Source organism: Solanum dulcamara, chromosome 11 (assembly GCF_947179165.1).
Source record: "Solanum dulcamara chromosome 11, daSolDulc1.2, whole genome shotgun sequence".
Classification (NCBI taxonomy): domain Eukaryota; kingdom Viridiplantae; phylum Streptophyta; class Magnoliopsida; order Solanales; family Solanaceae; genus Solanum; species Solanum dulcamara.
The window spans coordinates 34,290,923-34,313,000 of record NC_077247.1 but is presented as its reverse complement, the minus strand read 5'-3'; the positions used below and the strand labels follow the sequence as shown (position 1 = coordinate 34,313,000).

The 22,078-nt window shown below is 38.8% G+C and overlaps 1 pseudogene; it reads right to left on the bottom strand.

Moving 5' to 3' along the window:
- Positions 1 to 2,094: 2,094 nt before the first annotated feature.
- Positions 2,095 to 2,214, bottom strand: LOC129875334 (5S ribosomal RNA; annotated as a pseudogene).
- Positions 2,215 to 22,078: the final 19,864 nt, after the last annotated feature.

Sequence of the window (22,078 nt, the reverse complement as noted above, 5' to 3'; positions counted from 1 at the left end):
AGGGTTAGGTCGTGATAGAAGTGGTATCAGAGCAGTTCGTCCTTGGAGTGTCTGCAAACCGTGTCTAATAGAGTCTTGGTTATCGATGTGTTGTGCGCCACATCTATAAACAGGAAGCTATAGGACATTTAGGATGTTACTTTTCTTCTACATCTAAGATCGTACTTTAGATCCGAGTCATAGGAAAATTCCTTATACTAACATTGGATCTTAATAGAAGGACGACACCAACAGAAGGAAGTAATTGACGACATGAAAAGTTACGAAGCACGCAGGTAAGTAAAGTAAAGCCACGAAAGATATCCGTCGGGTAAGGTATTGAAATATAAAGTTGAAACCTGAAAGGAAAGCAGACAGAAAGATCAACAGATGCAGTTTGAAGTTTGACATATGAGGTAAGTCCAGTATTTTTATATTATTGTTGACGTTGAAAGCCCTGTGTGGCTGTGATATGAGATGACATTGAAAGCCCTGTGCGGCTTTGATATGATATGTATATATATATATGTTGGCCTTGTGAGGCATTGTTGGTATTTTCTGCGTGTAGGTTTTGGGATAAGTAAGAAATGTAGAGGAAACTCTGCCGAAATTTTCCCAGAACAAGGGAAAGGAAATAAAGCATAGATTTTTGAGATGCCCGAGAAATTGATACCAAATACCCCTACTGTGTTTAACTAAAACTGTAAGAGGTATCTTTCAGGTCGCCGACAAGGGGCACCCTTTTTACTTGAAGAATTTTATTTCGGAGGAACAAAAGCTTAATTAAGTAGTAAAGTTCAGACTACGGTATCTCCAGCCGTATTTGTACTGTAGAAATATAAACAGAGGGCTCAGGGTGAAGGATAAGATGTCCCGCGAATGAGTTTCACTCTTTTTGAAAAACATACCAGGCCCTCAACTCCTAATTGTAAATTAGATGAGTTGTTCATAACTCGAGGATAAACTCAAAAGGAGACCAGGTAGGTCAAGTATTAGAAGAAGTATTGTGATGTTTAAGAGGTTCTGATTTCTTCCAACAATGGTTGGAAAATGATGTACGATAATAGTTTATAATTTTCCACCGACTAATTGGGGAAAGAACTTCTAACAGAAGCACCTCAAAGAGATGTCAGGAACCAAATATATATACGAGTTAAAAGGGGGATATGTAAGTATGAACTGAACAGTGTGATACGAGTATGCAGGGATAAATTGGAACCACTAGTAAGATGCACTTAGTACGCGTTGCCTAAGTTAAAGGCCTGCGTTGAGAACGCAGTAATAGCATGGGGCTTAAGATACAAAGAAATGATGCGTGTACACAACGTCGCCCCAAAAATAGTGGAACCCTTAAGGGACGAGGAGGGAAAACTTAAGGAACAAATGGTGCAACTTCTATTCGCCCCAAGAAGTAAAGGATATAGGTGGGGACAAAACAACAACTTCGAGAAAACCTGGAATAGTTATCGTCATAAAACTAGTACTGCCTAATTGAAATTGGAATGACTACATGTACAAATAGAGGAAAGTACGAGTACCCTCTAAAGGGGGAAGTTAATGAGAAAATGGCAAAGGTAGGAGGAGGCAATTGATATAGCAATAGATGTGAGATAGACGTCTAAACATCGATAAGATATCTTGCTAAACCAAGTTGGAAAGGTCCGGAAGTTACCAATAATTGGATGGAAGCCGGAATGCTACATAAGGTAGCGTTAAGAAGTTTGTGACGAGACCCTGAACAACATAACACTAGAAGGCGGTTGCGTATAAAAATAGAAGAATATACCAATGAAAGGATATCAAATAATTCAAGAGACACTACAAAGGATAACGACAGTATGCTAGACCAAAAGTCAAAATGTTGGTTATAGATTTAGTCGCAAATGATGTTGCAATAGATAAATAACTGAACGAAAAGGAATAAAAAGCCTCCTGTGGTAGTAAATAGGGAGAACACAAAGTGAATGGAGGATAGTGGAGATAAAGGTCTACGCCAACACTGGATGTAAGATAACAGACGAAAGGACAGGGCAAAACATCAAGACCCGCGAGACAACACTGAGGTAAATCGGGAGCTAAGTTGAGTACCCCACCCATTATGGTAAGGATTACAATGAAACGCAACATGAAGACTTCCCAGGGAGGTCACCCATCCCAATATTACTCTCGCCCCAGCACGCTTAACTTCAAAATTCTGATGGAACTTAATACGTTAGTGCTGGTATGATCACGTGAGACAGAAGCATCTGACTAGTAAGAGAGAAACGAGATGAGATTATGTACCCGGAGTATTATAAGATATGGTAAAGAAAATCGTAACAAGGTCTTAAGAAAAACAAGAAGGATTAGCTATTTGCTAACTGACGACACACTTGAGTGACACAGCTCTTCAACATAGAACTAGTTAATGAGAGGAAAACCACATAATGGCTATATAGGCCAGTGGGCGAGGGAATTTCGACACCACTTGGTAGCCAACTCTGAGGGCGAAAAAGCAAACGCCAAAGGTAAGGGTACTAGCGGATATAATTTACAAATGACAGGAAGCAGTGCCCAAGGTCGGAAATCCCACGATATGACCAGGATTACAAAACTCATTTTGCACTCTAGCACCAGATGACTCTAGAGGGAATGTTACTTGTGGAATAACGATATTAGTCCCTACTCCTTCGATCAAAGGTTACCTAATCCGCCGAGAAGGTGTAAAATTATAGAGTAAAAAAAACATGGTAGGACCTTACGGAGTCCCCACAGCTATTATCCCAAACAAAGGATCCCAAGTTGCAACTAACTACCGAGAGGTGCAAAGATAAGTTAAGCCAAACTATCGAGATGGAATTAGTACTACGGGTGAAGTAAGACATAGCCACGATTGGACCAAAGATCTACCCCGACCTCGAGTGTAGGAAGGGAGGAAAGGCAGGGCAAGATATGAGGACTGGCGAGGTAACGCTAGGATGCTTCTTGTACCCTCTTGTATTCTTGTAAAGGTAAAGAATGACACAAGATAATGTGTCTAGAGGATTATAAGCGGGGGTAAGGGAAATTGTGAAAAGGTTTAAGTAAAACTGACTGAACTAGCTGATTACTATAGGATAGCGAGCTTCTATGCCAAAACTCTTTTGGAATTACACCAGATCATGTTAGACAAAGCACAGAATGACTACGAGCGCCGTTATATGGGGGGACTGCAACATTATTCGGTAGCCAACCCTAAGGATTGGAAAAAGAGGGGAAGAAGGACGCAAAAGATCGAATGCCAGTTAAAGTTCTGAAAAGAGTCGAGAAAGACTATACGAGGCTAATGATTCCCAAATTATCCACGTCTTTACGCACCCATTTTATACTTGGTAAGAGTAGGGTGCTATATGAGTTGTTGTGATTAGGCTAAGGAATCAACCCATTTGCTTCCAATCAAGAGCACCTATGCTGCTGAAATTAGAGGGAGTTATAGAACATGGAGAATGGTAAGGTTTGTGAGGTTTCCTCCTCTAATATCCAGATAAAGGGACTTCAATTATAATTAACGCCTTGAGATCAGTCCAAGAAGAGGTCAGGAGCACAGACAGGTCTTAGTACCGCATTTCTCCCTCGAGCTACTAAACAGACTGAATGCACTATTAGACGCTAGAAGATATGTCACAAGCCGGGAGATTAACTTCGAAGGTAGCCAGAATGATTATCCATCACTTATCAAGTTGCCTACAATAATAATTACTACACTAGTATTCCAATGGCCTCGACATGATTAAGCAAGCTATTGACTAAAAGCCCAGAGTTGGCAGGAATGATATACAGATAATCGACATCGACATACAAAGTTCAAGTTGATGATTGGATGTTCATCATAGGGTCACCTAGAAAAGGAACTTGACCCAGAATATATTAGACGATATCAAGTTACTCATAAGGTGGGCAACGTGGTTGGTAAGTTAAGCTTACCACCGCAGTTGGAAACTATACGCCCAGTCCATTAGATACTGACGAGTTACCCAGGGTATATTCCATAAATGAGGTCCAGTAGATGGAATCCTATGAGGAAAATCCTACCACCATCCTGGATCGGCAAATTGGAAGATTGTAGACTAAAGACGTATCTTCCGTTAAGTTACGGTGGAAAAACCAAAACCAGAAAGAGGATGATCGGGGAACTGAAGAGAACATGGAATACAAGTATTTGCACCTGTAACCGATGTCTACAGGTAACTCCAACTCTTGAGAACTCGTATGTTAATAATATAGATGGGAATGCATGTGATAGCATAAAGGAAAGGAACCCCTCTATAATTTATATAAAGTCTTACAAAAGGTTGCATTTAACATTCGGGGACGAATGTTCTAAAGGGGGGAAGGATGTTACACCCCACATCTTTGAACTCAAAATGTCCCTTAAGTTACTTAGAATCTAGCATGTGAGCCACTTAAGTTACGACACTATCAAACGACTCTAAGGAAGGGAGAATGTGATACCCCATACTAGAGAAGGTTGGAGATGAAATCATAAGAGTCCGGAAGGAATTGGAGGCCAAGTAATGAGTCATAGGACTCGATTTACCTATGTAAGATACTAAGTTAAAAGTCATATGCACTTGAGATACTTAAGCATATATCAAACTTACGTAGCACGGATTACATAGGTACATAAAATAAGACGAGATTACGAGCCCACGAGGAAGGGAAAAAAGATGACACGTGGTAGCCAATGAAGAAGCGACACGTTGCAGCACCTCAAGCAAGAAGGTGACCCACCTGCTTGGGGTCAAGTAGGTGACCCACCTGCTTGGGGGGGTGGACCCCACTGCCACGGGGCAGCCCATAGTTGGCAGCATGATACGGTGGCCCAATAGGGGATGGACACGTGTCACCTCTTGGGGTTGACACGTGTCACACCCTAAAGCCACATATATATGTTGATATATATCATATACTTCAGTTATCCATCAAAACATCAGCCAACATAGAGAAAAAAACGTGAGGGAGAGAAATAGAGAGGCAGCCATGGTTCTTGAAATTTAAAGGTTAGTTTTCCAATTTTCTTCCGTGAATTAATTATATACGGTGTACCTTAAGTACGTGGATACGTATATATGTATTTTAATACCTTCATGGAAGTAAAACTCCAGCTTTTCAATTGGATTTTGGAAGATAAAATAAGAGAAAACGCTAGTTAACAAACTCGCTTTGGGAAGGGACAGTGGTTAGTAATATTGGTATAACTTCTTGTGTACAGATTTGTTTTGAGTGATTTAATATGTTTTAGAAAGGTATTTCGTGTATATATAACTTTCATTCAGACTCCAAATTTGGTTTTGGAAATTCTACACGGACAGCTGTAAGTATTTTGGTCATATCATTTTGTACAAAATTGATGTAGGGATTATTAAAAATTGTTTGTGACCCTAAGAAACATGTCTATAACTTTCATGAAGGATGTAAATCCTGTTTCCCTCCATTACCCCTTCGAAACGAAGCGACAAGGTACAACAGTAAGCTGTCCAGATTTCACATTTTGGATAGTTTTGGCGAGTTTGACAAGTTTAACGTAAGGTAAGGTCTTTCCTTTTAAATTGGAGTTTATGGTATTGTTATATGGTGTATTACACCCATTGTATGCTGCTGGAAGTTTAAGAATGTCATAGAAATGCTCGACGTTCGAAATAAACTAAATTGGAGTCGCAAGAAGTGAATTGTCATCGAAATAAAGTGTCGTTCTTGTGAGTTGCTGCTGAAGGGGTGTGGCTTGTTGTTGCAGGGCCTAAATATGTCCTAATGTGGGTTAGGGTGCTTCTGGTAGAATCCACATGACCCCTCGTTATGTATAATTAAAGGCGTCACAAAATAAAGGCTAGACGCCCTATTTTGATATCGTATTTTTGAATAAGTCGTTTGGAGTTTATGTTGTATATTGTTGGTATGAATTGCTGCAGATTGTTGTTGTTGGTTGGCTGTATGTCTTAGGGACCTGATTGGAAATTTGGATAAGGCACATTACAGGGGAGATGCTGCCCAATTTTCGTCGACGCCTTAGCGAATAACAAAACTAGTCGGGGAAACGACTAAGGAAATAGATTCCATTGATACTAAGGTGTAACCTAAGATGCTGGAAAGTTAAGAGGGGTTGATATTTATATTACTTTCATATTGAATAGGTTCAAAGGACGGCGAAGCAAGCAGGATAAAGAATAATTCAGACAAGGTATGTAATGCTTTCTCTTGGCATGTTTTGGTATAGACTCATACAGCTATCCTTCTTTCCTTTTGGAAAGTTTTAGCCTTAAGTGAATTATGTGTGGAATGTGGGGATAATTCCATTCCCAAAACTCCAAGTACGCCTCATAACCCCTATCCACTGCTTAGTTTTGGAATTTCTATAAGGATTGAGTATTGCCTAGTAAGGCTTCTACGTGTTAAACAGTAGTGTGTGAAAAGCTATCTCTTATTTTCCTTGACACGTATTTGGTACAAAAATGAGATTATGATGCCATAATGATTCATCGAGCCCCATGATAGGCCGGGTACGAAATATGTGTATGCAGATCCCCTGAAGGAAAGTACAGACTACATAAAGCTTATTCTCTTTCTTCTTTTGGGCATGCCTTTGTCTTAGTTGTAAGTTGAATATGATCTGAGCTCTAGGGTAACTCTATTCTCGAACATCTCTTATTTACTTCTGAATATTGAACTACTACGGTAGCCGAACTATTTCCCTGGAAACTGTTATATGCTAAAGAAATAACAAATATACAGGCTCCAAGTCTTACAGACTATATGTTAACAAATGTTTCTGGTTCCATAAGCGATTTGGCTTTACTTTAGTACATGTCTAGGAGCCCCGAGATTATAATTGAGACAGCCCATAATGGCATTTAGAGGACACTCGAGATGACTACACCGTTACTCGAGTCCTCAAACAAAAGCTTAACTTTCTTATTCTGTCGAGTCTCAGATAATGATTTAAATTGCATATAGTTACTCACTACTCTACTCGTGTATATTGTAACACTTCTTTCCCTGAGTCCTAGGCCAGGATATGTTCTCGTGCACAGTTCACTATATTATTCCCTGAGTCCCTCAATAGAGGGCCAGTATACGTGTATAGATATATGATGATGTATTGTAATAAGGTGGTGATGGTACTGGGGCCATGATGGTTTTACAGAGATGATTTTACAGAGATGATTCACCGGACCCCCGAAAGGGCCGGCTATATGATATGACTCGAACATGCATGTTTTTGTAATTCACAAAGTACAGGTACAGGTTTCTGAATTGATGTCTTATCCCCTGACTCTCTATCTCAGATATGCTTCCAGTTGTATTATATTATGTTTTACATACTCAGTACATATATCGTACTGACCCCTTTTCTCGGGGGGCTATGTTCATGCCCGCAGGTACAGATACAGGTTTTGAGAGTCCGTCAGCTTAGGATTCCATGCAGCTCAGCTGGAAGAGGCTCCATTATATCGGGGCCTAGTTTTTGATACTGTCCACGGATGTATAGAAATTGTTTTATCCATTCAGGGGTACGGCGGGGGCCCTGTCCCGCCATATGTTGTCATTTATATGTTTAGAGGTCTGCAGACATGTATATGTGGGTTGTGTATGTCAGTTTAATTCAGCTGGGTCTACATGATATATGATATATGTTATTATGTTATGGCAGCCTTGTCAGCTTGCGTGCCCTATCGTGTTGTGGTACAAACGAAAAGGGCTACAGGTTTATGACAATGTTATCGCCCAATAGGGCTTTGTTACATGATATTGTTTATTTACAGTTCAATGTGACCACAACTGATAGATATGTATACGGGGGGGGGGGGGGGTCTAGATCGAACCCCAGTTATGGCCTACGGGGTTAGGTCGTGACACTATCCTTTGAAAGACAGCAATCTAGGTGGCCCACGATATATTAAATCAAAGGTCGTCGAGTCTTCTTTCCAATGCCACCAAGAATGTAAATTTTGGAGTTCGGAGTCGAAAGATTTGGCGATCCTAAGATGGACTAGCATGGCAGGAATTTTAGGCCCGGGGTTCAACTACTGGAAATCTGGGCTTGGCGCCGCAGTGGCGCAATGCACCACTATCGTTCCAGGAACACGCCTCAGTAGTTTGGCCCCTGGAGCGATGCGCCACTAAAAGTTGTACAGGGTTTTTAAAGCCAAATTCCAAAACCCAGAAACTTTGGCCTTGGTGCTATAAGGGCGCGATGCGCCACTATCGCGCTAGAAACATGCCTCAATAGTTTGGTCCTTGGCGCGGCGCGCCACTACGAGATGTACAAGTTTGAGGCGTAATTAGCCTGGAGCTGTAATGGCGCGACGCGCCACTATCGCGCCAGGTGCATTTTTGCCTATTTTTCAGAACTTTTGAGGAGGGGCAATTTGGGAACTTACCCAAATTATATATGTATTACCCTTGGTCTTTTGGGAACACATTTTGCAGCCTCACTCTCTCTCTAAAAGCTCTAGGAGCTTCTCTCTCTCTCTCTCTCTTCTTCTTCTTCTCCATTTCCAACAAAAAGAGTCCAAGAGCTTTAAGATTTGAGTCCTCCATTGAAGACCCAACACCAAGGTTTTCTTCAAGTCTATTCTAAGGTATGTAAGACTATCCAAAACATGGGTTAAGTTCATCCATGTGCCCTACTTTTGCTTTGAGGTTAGATGTTCATAAAAATGGAGTTTCTTGGTATGGTTTATGGTTGAATGAGTTTTGTCCCCTACTTATTTGATTCTATATGTGTTGATGTTGTTGAGCCAAGAAGTCCCCAAAATGAGCCTTTATGTGAGTATGAGTTGATGAAGATGAGTTGTTAAATATGTTTTATTGATCTTCTTAACTATGTATATTATGATAAAGGATGTTATTTTCTTAAAAATGTTGCTTAGTATAAAATGTCAATTTAAAGTCTTGAAATTGTGATGAGTCTCAAAGATTTCTCAAATGGATGGAGGAGATGATTGATTATATCTAGATGTTTGCTATATATGTGCATTTAAATTTCTTTTGAAGATATGATTGAGATTGATCAGATAGTATGATTGGAAGAGATTTGATTGTGATAGAGTTGATGAGTTGACAAGGTTGTAATGAGACTTGTCGATGTGATTTGATTGAGTTGATTGAATGGAGTTTTATGAGCATTGAGTCTTGGGAGGAGTATCGAGCACTGAATTGGGCAAGAGTATAGTCCATACTCGAACCTAATAACTGCGTCGCCAAATGTAGGGGGGATGGAACCGTTAAAGTCGGATGCTTCCCCGAGAGATTTGTCCTGACATTATAGGACCTGGTTGGATTGGATCCATGATTGATTGATTCGTTCATACCCTGGCAAAGTATGAATGGACGAGGCAACAACGTCGGTTTGTTGTACTTTCACTGGCTCATAAGTGATGATTTTCGGGTAAGAGAAACACCCAAATAGGTTTTAATAGTACTCTGAGTCAGATTGAGTTGAATTGTATGTGATTGGTCCCATCTAAATCATATTCTTGTTTAGACTTAGGACATTTGATTGAGTTGTTATTACTCTTGAGTTAAGCTTCCGAGTTGATTGATTCTTCCTTGATGTTCATTGTATTCGGCCATTTTACATACTCGTACATTCCATGTACTGACGCTATTTGGCCTACATCATTTCATGATGCAGAGACAGGTACTAGAGATCATCAACCGGTGCTCCGTTGAAGATCCACATACACTCTCAGCTAGTTGGTGAGTCCTCCTAGTTTCCGGAGGATGTTGAGCCTTCTTGTACAGTTTTGTTGTCATTTCCTTTATTTTGATTATTGGTAGCCATGGACTTGTCATTGGCACCTCTTAGACTTTGATAGAGGCTTCATAGACTGGAGTGTGGGGAGGTTGAACTGTTTTTTTGAGGAGTCTTATTATATTGTATTGATGGCTTGAAATATTTGGCCTTCGGCCCCCATATTATGAATAGTATTTTGTTGATTGAGTTTTCCGCTAAGAGAATGTGATTGAATAAATGTGTGACTGGACCAGGTGGTTCGTTCGGAGGTCAGAAATGGCCTTTGAGTGCCGGCCACACCTAGGGTACCCTCCCGGGGTGTGACATGCCTACATTCGCAAAGAAGGTTCCAGTGTTGCTTTCTTTTGCGGCATAAAGATCGTATTTGCAAAGAGCAATTTCAGTATGCCTAGAGTTCGCGGAGTTAAATGTCCGCATTCATGGAGAACAGAGTAATTCCCTGAAATAGTAAGTTTGGGAAATCACTCATATTTCTCATTTCCACCATTTTCAATCACTTGGAGCTTTGGGAAGATGATCTTTGAGGAGATTTTTAGGGGAAATACATCTGGTTAAGTTCTTCCATCATTCCTAAATCAATTCCTATCAATTTTATCTTTGAAAATATTTTAAGAACCTTGATTGCAAGTGGGGTTTTGGGGGGGATTTTGTCACGACCCGACCTAGGACCTAGTCACAACACGACTATTAGAATCCTGAAAGAGTCTAGCCAAGCCTCTTAGCATAACATTTATGAACAAACATAAGGTACATCAAATAAATAAAGAAGAACCAATGATATAGAACACAAGTATCGAAACTAGAAATGATAACATAGACTCTTTTACTATCTAACATGCCTTTAACAACTTGATGGGGGCATAATACAAGATCCTAGCTCAACCATATAGGCAACATAAGAGAATGAAGTAACAACTGTCAAGATAAGAAATAAGTGTCATATCCCTAAGTTGTGAGGACTCACCAATAGAAAGGAGCTAATAGCAAAACTCTAGCCACGAGCGAGAGGAGGATGAACGTAATCGGCGGTCCCTACATTATGATATAATGTAGGCAAAAGTATGCGTTAGTACATGGAATGCACTAAGTATATGAGAATATGTATGAACAATAAACATAGGACATATCAATATTAATCATGGGATGCAAGACCAATATCTTTAAAACATAAATGAAATCATGAAAACATTAAAATATTTATCTAATTGGTCAATGCATCAAAACAATATCATAATCATTATAAGAACTCATACTTAACTGAAACTGTGTGGTATAAGACCTTTAACCGACATATAAGACCATGCAAGCTAATACATGAAATCCGATGACTTCTGCATTGAGACAGGAAAGACTACCTTGCCAGGGCATTCTCCATAAGTAACTCTTTTAATAAAGAGGCTATGTGGATCCACTAGATTTGCCATATTGGCATACATAGACCTACATGGGCAACGTAGTTTGGGACTAAAGGTTGCTACTAGGATTCTTTTGGGTAACTAACTACGTTACTGGACCAAACCCCACCTAAAAGTCCTCTCGGTGCTTAGTTAATATCCCAACAGAACTTATAAAACATGATCATAGACAACATAAAAAAGATAATAACTAACATCGATCCATATCTGTAAAATATCATAAGAATAGTACATCTAAAATCATCATAGTAAAAGCATAAGATTAGCTCATATATTATATCACTCATGCAATATAGATGTATTCCTTCCATCATTACATATGTTTGATCGTAAACATCTTTAGGGACTTTGCTTGCCCTATTTTTAACTTTTCTTGAAACATCATAGAATCATCATTCATGAACTTCTTTGCATAAAGCATCTTTAATTCATAACATAAAGCTTTCATAGAATATAACTTGAAAATCATGATCATATCTCATAAATCATACTTGAAACTAATATATAGCATGAGTTATTAAAATTCAACTTAAAATCATGCAATATGATGTGAATTATGTATAATTAGACTAATAACATTGAAGAATATCATAAATGAAAAGATTCAACAAAAATCATGCAATTAGGACTTTTATTAAAGAAATCATAAGAGAATTAAGAGGAAATCTTTGGGATTCCATGGGTCAAAGGTACGCATGGATGTAATCTCACATACCTTGACCTAGATGAGCCCTAAATTGATAAGAATGAAATGTTAACCTTGAAGAACCTTTTTGAATTGCTTGAGGGAGAATAAGACCTTGAGAGAGAAGACTTGGGAGAGAATGTTTTGTGATTTAGAAATTACAGAGAGAATAAGAGAGTTAGAAGGCTTTAGTATAGTTAATAGGTAGGAATTTAGTCCCAAAAACCATCCATATTCATTAATGAAGGTATAGGGAATGACAGAAATACCGCTCATTAAAACTAGAAACTGGGGTTCATGGAGAATACACTACGGTCTTAAACTTCACCACGACATGTGGTGGTGTCCATGGTTGGTGCCTTGATCTTTGGGAAAAAGTAAATCCTCACGACCACCTTTATGGAGACAATGACGGTCCTTGAAGGTCACCATGACCTGTGGTGAGGAACCTAACATGAGGGTCTGTAGGAGTTCTCACCACGTAACTCACCATGGTCCGTAAAGGGTAATACATCCCGTGGTGGTTTGATCGTGGTCTAGGCCTTGGAATAAATTTTGAGGGTCACAGAGGAGGGATCACCATGGCTCGTGGTCCCAATTGTGGACCATTCCCTGCAGGTTTTAGGCTTCTAAATCTCTACCACGGTGGCACACCGCAGACCGTGGTGCCCAATACGGCCCGTGATGGTGGGACAGACTCCATTCCGAATGCCAATAAGACCACACTTTCGTGGGCATCACCTGATGCCAAAAAATTATATTTTCTAGAATTTTATCTTTTTCCCCTTGTTTTCCATCTTTCTAACCTTTGGAGTCTTACAATATCTCCCCCTTGGGAATATTTATCCTCAAATGGGACTCAAGCTATCATGAATAGAATAGGAAAGGAATACAACAACCCACCGTGAATGTAAGATATCTTGATAATGCGTAAAACATAAAATCTTTAATCTCAAGATAAAACATGATTTTAAAACTCATTTCATGAACATGAATGCATATGAGACCATGAGAACAACTAAAACATATGATTTGGGCTGGTTGGATTATCAAGGAACTAAATACATCAACTAGCCACAGAAGGAAAAAGATGAGGATATTGGGACATCATATTAGTTTTGGCTTCCCATGTAGCACCCTTAACCTCTTTGTTTCTCCATAACATTTTAACTAAAGCTATTTCTTTGTTTCTCAACTTGCTAACTTGCCGGTCCAAGATCTCAACTAGAACCTCTTCATATGAAAGACTCTCTTTAACTTCAATACTTTCCAAAGGCACAATGGAGCTAGGATTACCAATAAACTTCCTCAATAAAGACACATGGAACACCGGATGCACTGATGCCACATTGGAAGGCATATCCAACTCATAAGCCACCTTACCAATCCACCTCAAAATCTAATATGAGCCAACATAGCAGGGACTTAGTTTCCTCTTCTTACCAAAATATATCACACCCTTCATGAGTGAAATCTTCAAGTAAACCTAATCATTAACCTCAAATTCAAGTTCCATTCTTCTCACATCCAAATAGGACTTTTATCGGCTTTGGGCTAGATTCAATCTTTCTCTAATGAGTCTAACCTTCTCCATATACTCAAATACCTACTGAGTCCTATTAGAGCAACTTCACCAACCTTGAACCAACCGAAAGGGGATCTACACTGCCTACCATATAAAACCTCAAATGGAGCCATCTAAATACTAGAATGATAATTGTTATTATAAGAAAACTTTGTCAATGGCCAATGATCATCCCAATTTTCTTAAAAATCTATAACACATGCTCTCAATATATCCTCTAATTTCTAGATGGTACGTTCGGCCTGACCATCCATTTGTGGGTGAAAAGTTGTACCAAGATTCACTTGAGTACAAAGACCCTTTTGGAAGGATCTCTAAAACAAAGATGTAAACTGAGTACCTCAATCCGAGATGATAGACAATAGAACACCATAAAGCTTAACCAACTCTCGAATATACAACCTAGCATAGTCCTCAGTTGAATATAAAGTCTTAAAATCATGTTGCCTATGAGTATGAGACAAACGTGTAACAAAGTCCATATTTAAAGCTTACCACTTCCAAATAGAAATCTAGATGTCCTAAGCCAAACGTCTCAATTTTTGGTGCTCAACTTTCACTTATTGAAAATTAGGACATTTAGCCACAAGTTCTGCAATATCCTTTTTCATGCCATTCTACCAATACACTTCCCTCACATCTTGATGCATCTTTGTGGAACCAAGATGAATAGAATACCATAAATTTTGAGCTTCGAACAATATCATTTCTTTCAAGCCATCAACATTCAGAACACACAATTGGCCTTGATATTTCAAAACACCATCCCCCCTTAGGAGAAGGCCTCAACTGTTTTTTTGGCAACCACTTTCTTCAATTCAACCAAAGCGGGATCAGTATCTTGTTTTGGTTTTACATCTGCCACAAGAGATGATTTAGAATCTTTTTGCATAATAACACCACTATCCTAGGAGTAAACCAATTGAACACCTAAACAGGCTACTCTATGCATATCCTAAACTAGCACTTTCTTCTCATCCTCAATATGAGCAACACTGTCCATGGACAATCTACTAAGAGCATCGGCAACCACATTTGCCTTACCCAGATGATATATCACACCATGTCATAATTCTTCAAAAGCTGAAGCCATCTCCTTTGTTGAAGGTTCAAGTCCTTCTCAGTGAACACATATTGCAAACTCTTGTGATCAATGAAAACATCCACATGGACACCATAGAGCTAGTGTCTCCATAACTTCAAAATAAATACCACTGCCGCCAACTCCAAATGATGAGTCAGGTAATTCTTCTTATGTCCATTGAGTTGCCTTGAAGCATAAGCTATCACTTTACCATTTTGCATTAGAGCACAACCAATACTAACTCGTGAAGCATTACAATACACGATGAACCCATCGAAAGAACCTTCCGGTATGGTCAACACCAAAGTGGAGGTAAGCCCATCCTTCAATTCTTGAAATTTTTTCTCACATGCTTCGGACCATTAGAATTTCACCTTCTTTTGATTCAAATTAGTTAAGGGTGATGAAATAGAAGATAAACCTTCCATAAACTGTTTATAATAACTGGATAAGCCCAAGAAACTCTGAATATCAGATGGAGTCAATGGTCAAGGCCAATTCTTAACCGCCTCGGACTTCTTTGGATCAACCATCATTCTATAATACCTTAATTTTTTGAAATGTCTAAATTGACTCATACCTTTATGACAAGACAAGAGAGTTATTAATAAACTAATAATTATGTGGTATGTCATATTTTAAGTGTTCAAGGTGCGTATCTTAAGTTTTGAAGTTTAGTGGGGTGCAAAATAAAAGTTTGCAAAAATTATCGTAAGTTCCTTTATAAAGATTTCTCTGAAATTTGATTCAAATGTCTTGGAGATTTTCTCCCAATCTATAATGATTTTTGGGGCCCACAATCTATCAAATCAAAGGTCTACAAGTCTCGTTTGTAACTATCAAACTATTTGTCAATACTACTTCAAACTAGGGAGATATTTGCGTTTTCAGAAGACTGCACAAGCAAGCATGTGAAGCGGGCCCCCTAGGATGGTTTAACTTTATATAAAGCAGACACCTCCATTTTCTTTTTCATTTCGACATTTCCAGCAACAAAAATATAGAGAAATTCCACCTTAATCCATAAAATACTCATTATATCTTTATTCTCTCATCTTGCAAGCTTCAGTAAAGTTGCTCTACATCGTGAGCTCATCATTTTGGCATAGTTTTCTTTGTGACTTGTGAGGTGTAGCTCCGCAGAGGTTGTGGCAGCAGGTTTTTTGTAGTATTTTGGGGGTTTGAGTTCTATTTCATGGTTAATACGAAAGTAAGACCCTCCTTTCACTAATTTTAGCCTCGATAAGCCACAAATAGTAATTTGCGATAAAAATTCATATCTTTTGTCGGATTGTCATGACACTTGTATTCGTGGACTTATTGTAAACATGTTGTTACACCCCACACACTTCTGAACTCAAAATGTTTCTTAAGTTTCATGGAAGTTATCATGTGAGTCAGAGAATCTACTACACCATCAAACAACTCTAAGTAAATAAGAATGCAATACCCCATGAGAGGGAAGGTTGAAAATAGGGCTAGGAGATTCCGGAAGGAGTTGGAGGCCAAGTAACGAGTCGTAGGACTCGATTTACCTACATAAGCTACTAAATTAGAAGTTTGGCATACTTAATCCACTTGAGTACATACCAAGCTTATGTAGTAAGGATTACATGGGTTCTTAAAATAAGACGAGATTACGAACCCACGGGGAAGAGGATAAGATAACACGTGGCAGCAAAAGGAGGCATCATGTGGCAGCCTAGGAAAGTGCCACATGGAAGCAGGTGACCAACCTTCTTGGGGTCAAGTAGGTGACCCACCTACTTGGGGGTGGTCCCCACCAAGGACACATGGCAGCCTAGGAATTATGACATGGATACGTGGCCCAATAGGGGTTGGACACGGGGCACTCTATGGGGATGACACATGTCACCTCCTAATCCAATATATATATGTATGTTATGTGACTATTAACTTCAGTTCTCAGCCAAAACTTCAGCCAAAGAGCAAGAAAAGAAAGAAACATAGAGAGGAAAAAAGAAGGCAGCCACGGTTTGGAGAATTCAAGGTAAGTTCCAATTTTCCTCCATGAATTAATTATCTACAGTGTTCCTCAACAACGTGGATATGTATATATGTATTTTATGATGCCTACGTAACCATGTATTTATCCCTACACTTGGAAAATATAGGAGAAAGTTGCAGAGAAAAAAGCTAGGGGCAAGAAATGAGGACTACGGGTTTGGGGCTGCCAAGGTAAGCCTCCGAATTTTATTATGTGAATTAATTATTTAAAGTGTCTCACAGTTATATAATGATGTATAATGACATAAAATTCCATGTCGGGGAAACAAGGAAGTGATACAAATAGTCCACGCAATTTCAGCACGTTTAGAGAAGTTCTGAGTCGCAATTTGACAGTTTTGGCCAATTTCGGGTAAGGTAAGGTTTCTTATTTCAATTTTGATTTTATGGTGTTGTTATGAAGTGTATTAAATTTCCTATAGGTGGATGGAAGTAGAAAATTTGTGTAGAAATGCTTGACGTTGAAGACAATCAAAATTGGAGTCGCTATAGTTAAATTATAGTCGAAGCAAGGTGTTGTGCTTGTGGTGTGCTTCTTCAAGTGTGTGGTGGTGTGTTTCAAGGCCTAAAATTATTATAAAATAGGTGTGGAAGCTCCTGGTTGCAGCCACATGACCCCTCGTTTCATATAATTAATGGTTTTGTGAAATAAAGACTAGAAACCCTATTTTGGTGTCGTAATTTTCAGCAAGTTGTTTAGAGCTTATATTGTATAATGTTTCCATGTTTTATGTGTATATGAGCTGCAGGTTGTTGTTATTGGTTGGATTTAGTAATTAGGGATGTATTTGGAAATTCGTATAGGGCATGTTATAGAGGAGGTGCTGCCCAATGTTTGTTAACTCCTTAACTAGCTAAAGAACTAGTCGAGAAGACGAGCGAGGAAATGAGTTCTATGAATACTCATGTGCAACTTAAGATGCTGAAAAGTCAGGAATAGTTGATATCTGTATTTCTTTCGTGTTGAATAGGTTCAAAGGACGACGAGGCGAATGTGACAAAGAGTAACTCGTAAGAGGTATGTAAAGCCTGTCTCTCTTTTCTTTTGGGCATGTCTTAGATTAAGTTACAAATGATATGTGTATGAAGCCTAGGGTAATTCTATTCATGAGCTCTGAACATGATTCATGATTCATAATTTGTGTTCACTTCTGAATGTTAAGACTCTTAAAGTAGTTAAGCTCCTATTTCTTAAGTCTACTATATGCTGAAAAGTAGTGTGTGTAAAGCTTATTCCTTCTCTTGGCATGTCTTAGTATTCCTTCTCTTGGCATGTCTTAGTCTTAAGTATGATGTGGATATGAAATATAGGGATAATTCCATTCATAGAACCCCGAGTATAGTTTTTCAATCTTATTCCCTTCTCGATATTAGAACTTCTGCAATAGTTGAGTTATGGACTTGTAAGTCTTCTACATAACGAAAAGTAGTACACGTGAAGCCTATTCCTTCCTTCTCTTGAAACAGTTAAGGTAAGTAAAGCAATATATGATATGAGCTAGAGGTGATTCCATTATAGGTTTCGGGTATAACTCAGGACTTGTACTAACTTCTTGAGGTTAGGCTTCTTAAAGTGGTTAAACTCCTGTTCCTCAATCCTTCCATACGTTGAACAATGATTGGAGGCGTAAGCTCCTATACCTAGAGACTCTTTGACACATCTTATGATGATATTCGGGAGACGTTTGTTATGCTACTAAGGTTTACGTGTATGTATATGCATTATTATATTGTATATGGATCGGGTCATACATTTCTCGGCACTAACATCTTATATATAGGGATCGGGCCATACATTCCTCGGCACTAACATATTATATATATAGGGATCGGGTCGTACGTTCCTCGCCACTAACCTGTTATATATATGGATTGGGCTGTATGTTCCACATTGTTAACAATATACATATGCCTATCATGATAGATGAAGTATTTGTAACACCGAGTCCCTGAGCGGGCCGAATACGGTATGTGATAATGGTATACATGACTTTATTTTGTGGGGTGCAGGTACAGTTCCCTACTAAATTCTATACTTGATTTCCTGCATCCCTGTTTTAGTTGTTATCTCAGTTATGTAATGCTTATATACTCAGTACATATGTCATAATGACCCCTCTTTCTTTGGGGGGCTGCGCTTCATGCCCGCAGGTACAGACGTAGGTGTTGGGAGTTGCCAGCTTAAGATTTCACTCAGCCAGTTTGGAAGAAGCTCTATTGATTCGGAGCCGAGTTGTAGTACTAATCCTCCTATGTATATATTTGTTTATTCAGGGGTACGGCAGGGGCCCTGTATCACCATATATTACTATTAATGTTTTTAGAGGTCTGTAGACATTTGTGTGGGTTATACGTGTAAGTTCTATTCTGTTATGTTTACATGATTTATTATAAATATTAAGATACTATGGCAGCTTTGTTGGCTTACACGCCCTTTCATGATAAGATACAAATGAAAGAGGCTATAGGTATAAAAATGCTATAACCCACTGGGGTTCTTATGTATAGTACTTATATTGATCGTTACATCTGCTAGATACGTATACGGGGGTCTAGGTCAAACCACTGTCGCGGCCCACAGGGTTGGGTCATGACAGAAATAGTATCAGAGCAATTTTTCCTTAGATTATCTACAGACCATGTCTAGTAGAGTCTTGATTATCGATGTGTTGTGCGCCACATCTATAAACAAGAAGTTATGGGATATTTAGGATGTTACTTTCCTTTCACATCTGAAATCGTACTATAGATCCGAGTCATAGGAAAAAATCCCTTATACTAACCTTGGACTTTAGCAGGAGGACGACATCAACAAGAGAAGGTAAGTGATGACATGGTAAGTTATGAAGTACGTAGGTAAGTAAAGGCACATAAGAGATCTGTTGGGTAAGGTGTTGATATGTGATTCAAATATAAAGTTAAAAACTGAAGGGAAAATTAGACAGGGAAGTGCAACAGATGCGGTTCGAAGTTAGACATACGAGGTAAGTCCATTATTTATACATTATTATAGTTGATATTGAAAGCCCTGTGTGGCTGCGATATGAGAGGATACTGAAAGCCCTATGTGGCTGCGAGATGATATGAATATACATATATATTGGCCTTGTGAGACATTGTTGGTATTTTCTGCATGTAGGTTGTGGGATAGTAAAGGGTATAGAGGAAACTCTGTCGAAATTTTCCCATAACAAGGAAAAGAAATAAAACATAGATTCCTAGTATGTCTTGGAAGTTGATATGGGGTACGATAAAGGGCATCCTTTTTACTTGGGGAATTTTATTTTGGAGAAACAAAAGCCTATTTGTGTAGTAAAGTTCAGACCATGGTATCTCCACCTGTATTTGTGCCGTAGGAAACAAAAAAAAGGGGCTCAGGTTGAAGGGTAAGACGTCCAGCAATTGATTTTCGCTTTTCTTAAAAAGTGCCAAGCCCCAACTCTTAGTTGTAAATTAGACAAGTTATTCATGACTCAGGATAAACTCAGAGGGAGACCGTGTGGGTCAAGTGTTAGGAAGTACTGTGATGGTTCAAGGGATTCTAGTTTTTCTAACAGTGGTTGGAAAGTGCTCTAGGATAACAGTTTATTAGTTCTCCACCAACTAATTGTAGAGAGAAATTCTCACAGAAGAACCCCAGAGAGATGTCATGAACTGAATATGAGTACGAACTAAAGGGGGAAGTTGAGGAGAAAATTGCAAAGGTAAGGTGAAGGCAATTGATATGGCAACATATTTGAGATGGATGTTTAAATATGTATTTTATGTTGCCTACAGTAACCATGTCTTCACCCCTACACTTGGAAAATATAGGAGAAAGTTGAAGAGAAAAACGCTAGGGGCAAGAAAAGAGGGCTACAGGTTTGGGGCTGCCAAGGTAAGCCTCCGAATTTCGTTCTGTGAATTAATTATTTAAACTGTCCCATGGTTATATAATGGTGTATTATGACATAAAATTCAATTTCGGGGCAGCAAGGAAGTGATACAAACAGTCCGCGCAATTTCAGCACGTTTAGAGAAGTTCTGAGTCGTAATTTGATAGTTTTGGCTAATTTTGGGTAAGGTAATGTTTCTTCTTTCAATTTGGACTTTATGTGTTGTTATGAAGTGTATTACATGTCCTATAGGTGGCTGGAAGTATAAAAGTTGTATAGAAATGCTTGACGTTGAAGACAATCTAAATTGGAGTCGCTATAGTTAAATTATAGTTGAAGCAAGGTGTTGTGCTTGTGGTGTGCTTCTGCAAGTGTGTGGTGGTGTGTTGTAGGGCCTAAAAGTATTCTAAAATAGGTATGGGAGCTTCTGTTTTCAGCCACATGACCCCTCGTTTCGTATAATTAATGGTTTTGCGAAATAAAGACTAGAAACCCTATTTTGGTGTCGTAATTTTCAGCAAGTTGTTTAGAGCTTATATTGTGTAATGTTGCCATGTTTTATGTGTATATGAGCTGCAGGTTGTTGTTGTTGGTTGGCTTTAGTAATTAGGGATGTAATTGGAAATTCAGACAGGGCATGTTATAGAGGAGGTGCTGCCCGATTTTTGTTAACTCCTTAACTAGCTAAAGAACTAGTCGAGAAGACTAGCGAGGAAATGAGTTCTATGAATCCTCGTATGCAACTTGAGATGCTGAAAAGTTAAGGATAGTTGATATCTATATTTCTTCCGTGTTGAATAGGTTCAAAGGATGGCGAGGCGAACGTGACAAAGAGTAACTCATAAGAGGTATGTAAAGCCTATCTTTCTTTTCTTTTGGGCATGTCTTAGATTTAAGTGAAAAGTCAGAGATAGTTAATATCTGTATTTCTTTCTTGTTGAATAGGTTCAAAGGACGGCAAGGAGAATGTGACAAAGAGTAACTTGTAAGAGGTATGTACAGCCTGTCTCTCTTTTCTTTTAGGCATGTCTTAGATTTAAGTGACAAATGATATGTGTATGAAGCCTGGGTAATTCTATTCATGAGATTTGAACATGATTTGTGATTCATAATTCGTGTTCACTTCTGAATGTTAAGACTCTTAAAGTAGTTAAGCTCCCATTTCTCAAGTCTTCTATATGCTGAAAAGTAGTGTGTGTAAAGCTTATTCCTTCTCTTGGCATGTCTAAGTATTCCTTCTCTTGGCATGTCTTAGTCTTAAGTATGATGTGGATATGAAATGTGGGGGTAATTCCATTCATAGAACCCCGAGTATGGTTCGTCAATCTTATTCCCTTCTCGATATTAAAACTCCTGCGATAGTTAAGTTATAGACTTGTAAGTCTTCTACATAATGAAAAGTAGTACACGTGAAGCCTATTCCTTCCTTCTCTTAAAATAGTTAAGGTAAGTGAAGCGATATATGATATGAGCTAGAGGTGATTCCATTATAGGTTTTGGGTATAACTCAGGACTTGTACTCACTTCTTGAGGTTAGGCTTCTTAAAGTGGTTAAACTCCTATTCCTCAATCCTTCCATATGCTGAATAATGATTGGAGGCGTAAGCTCCTATACCTAGAGACTCTTTGACACATCTTATGATGATATTCGG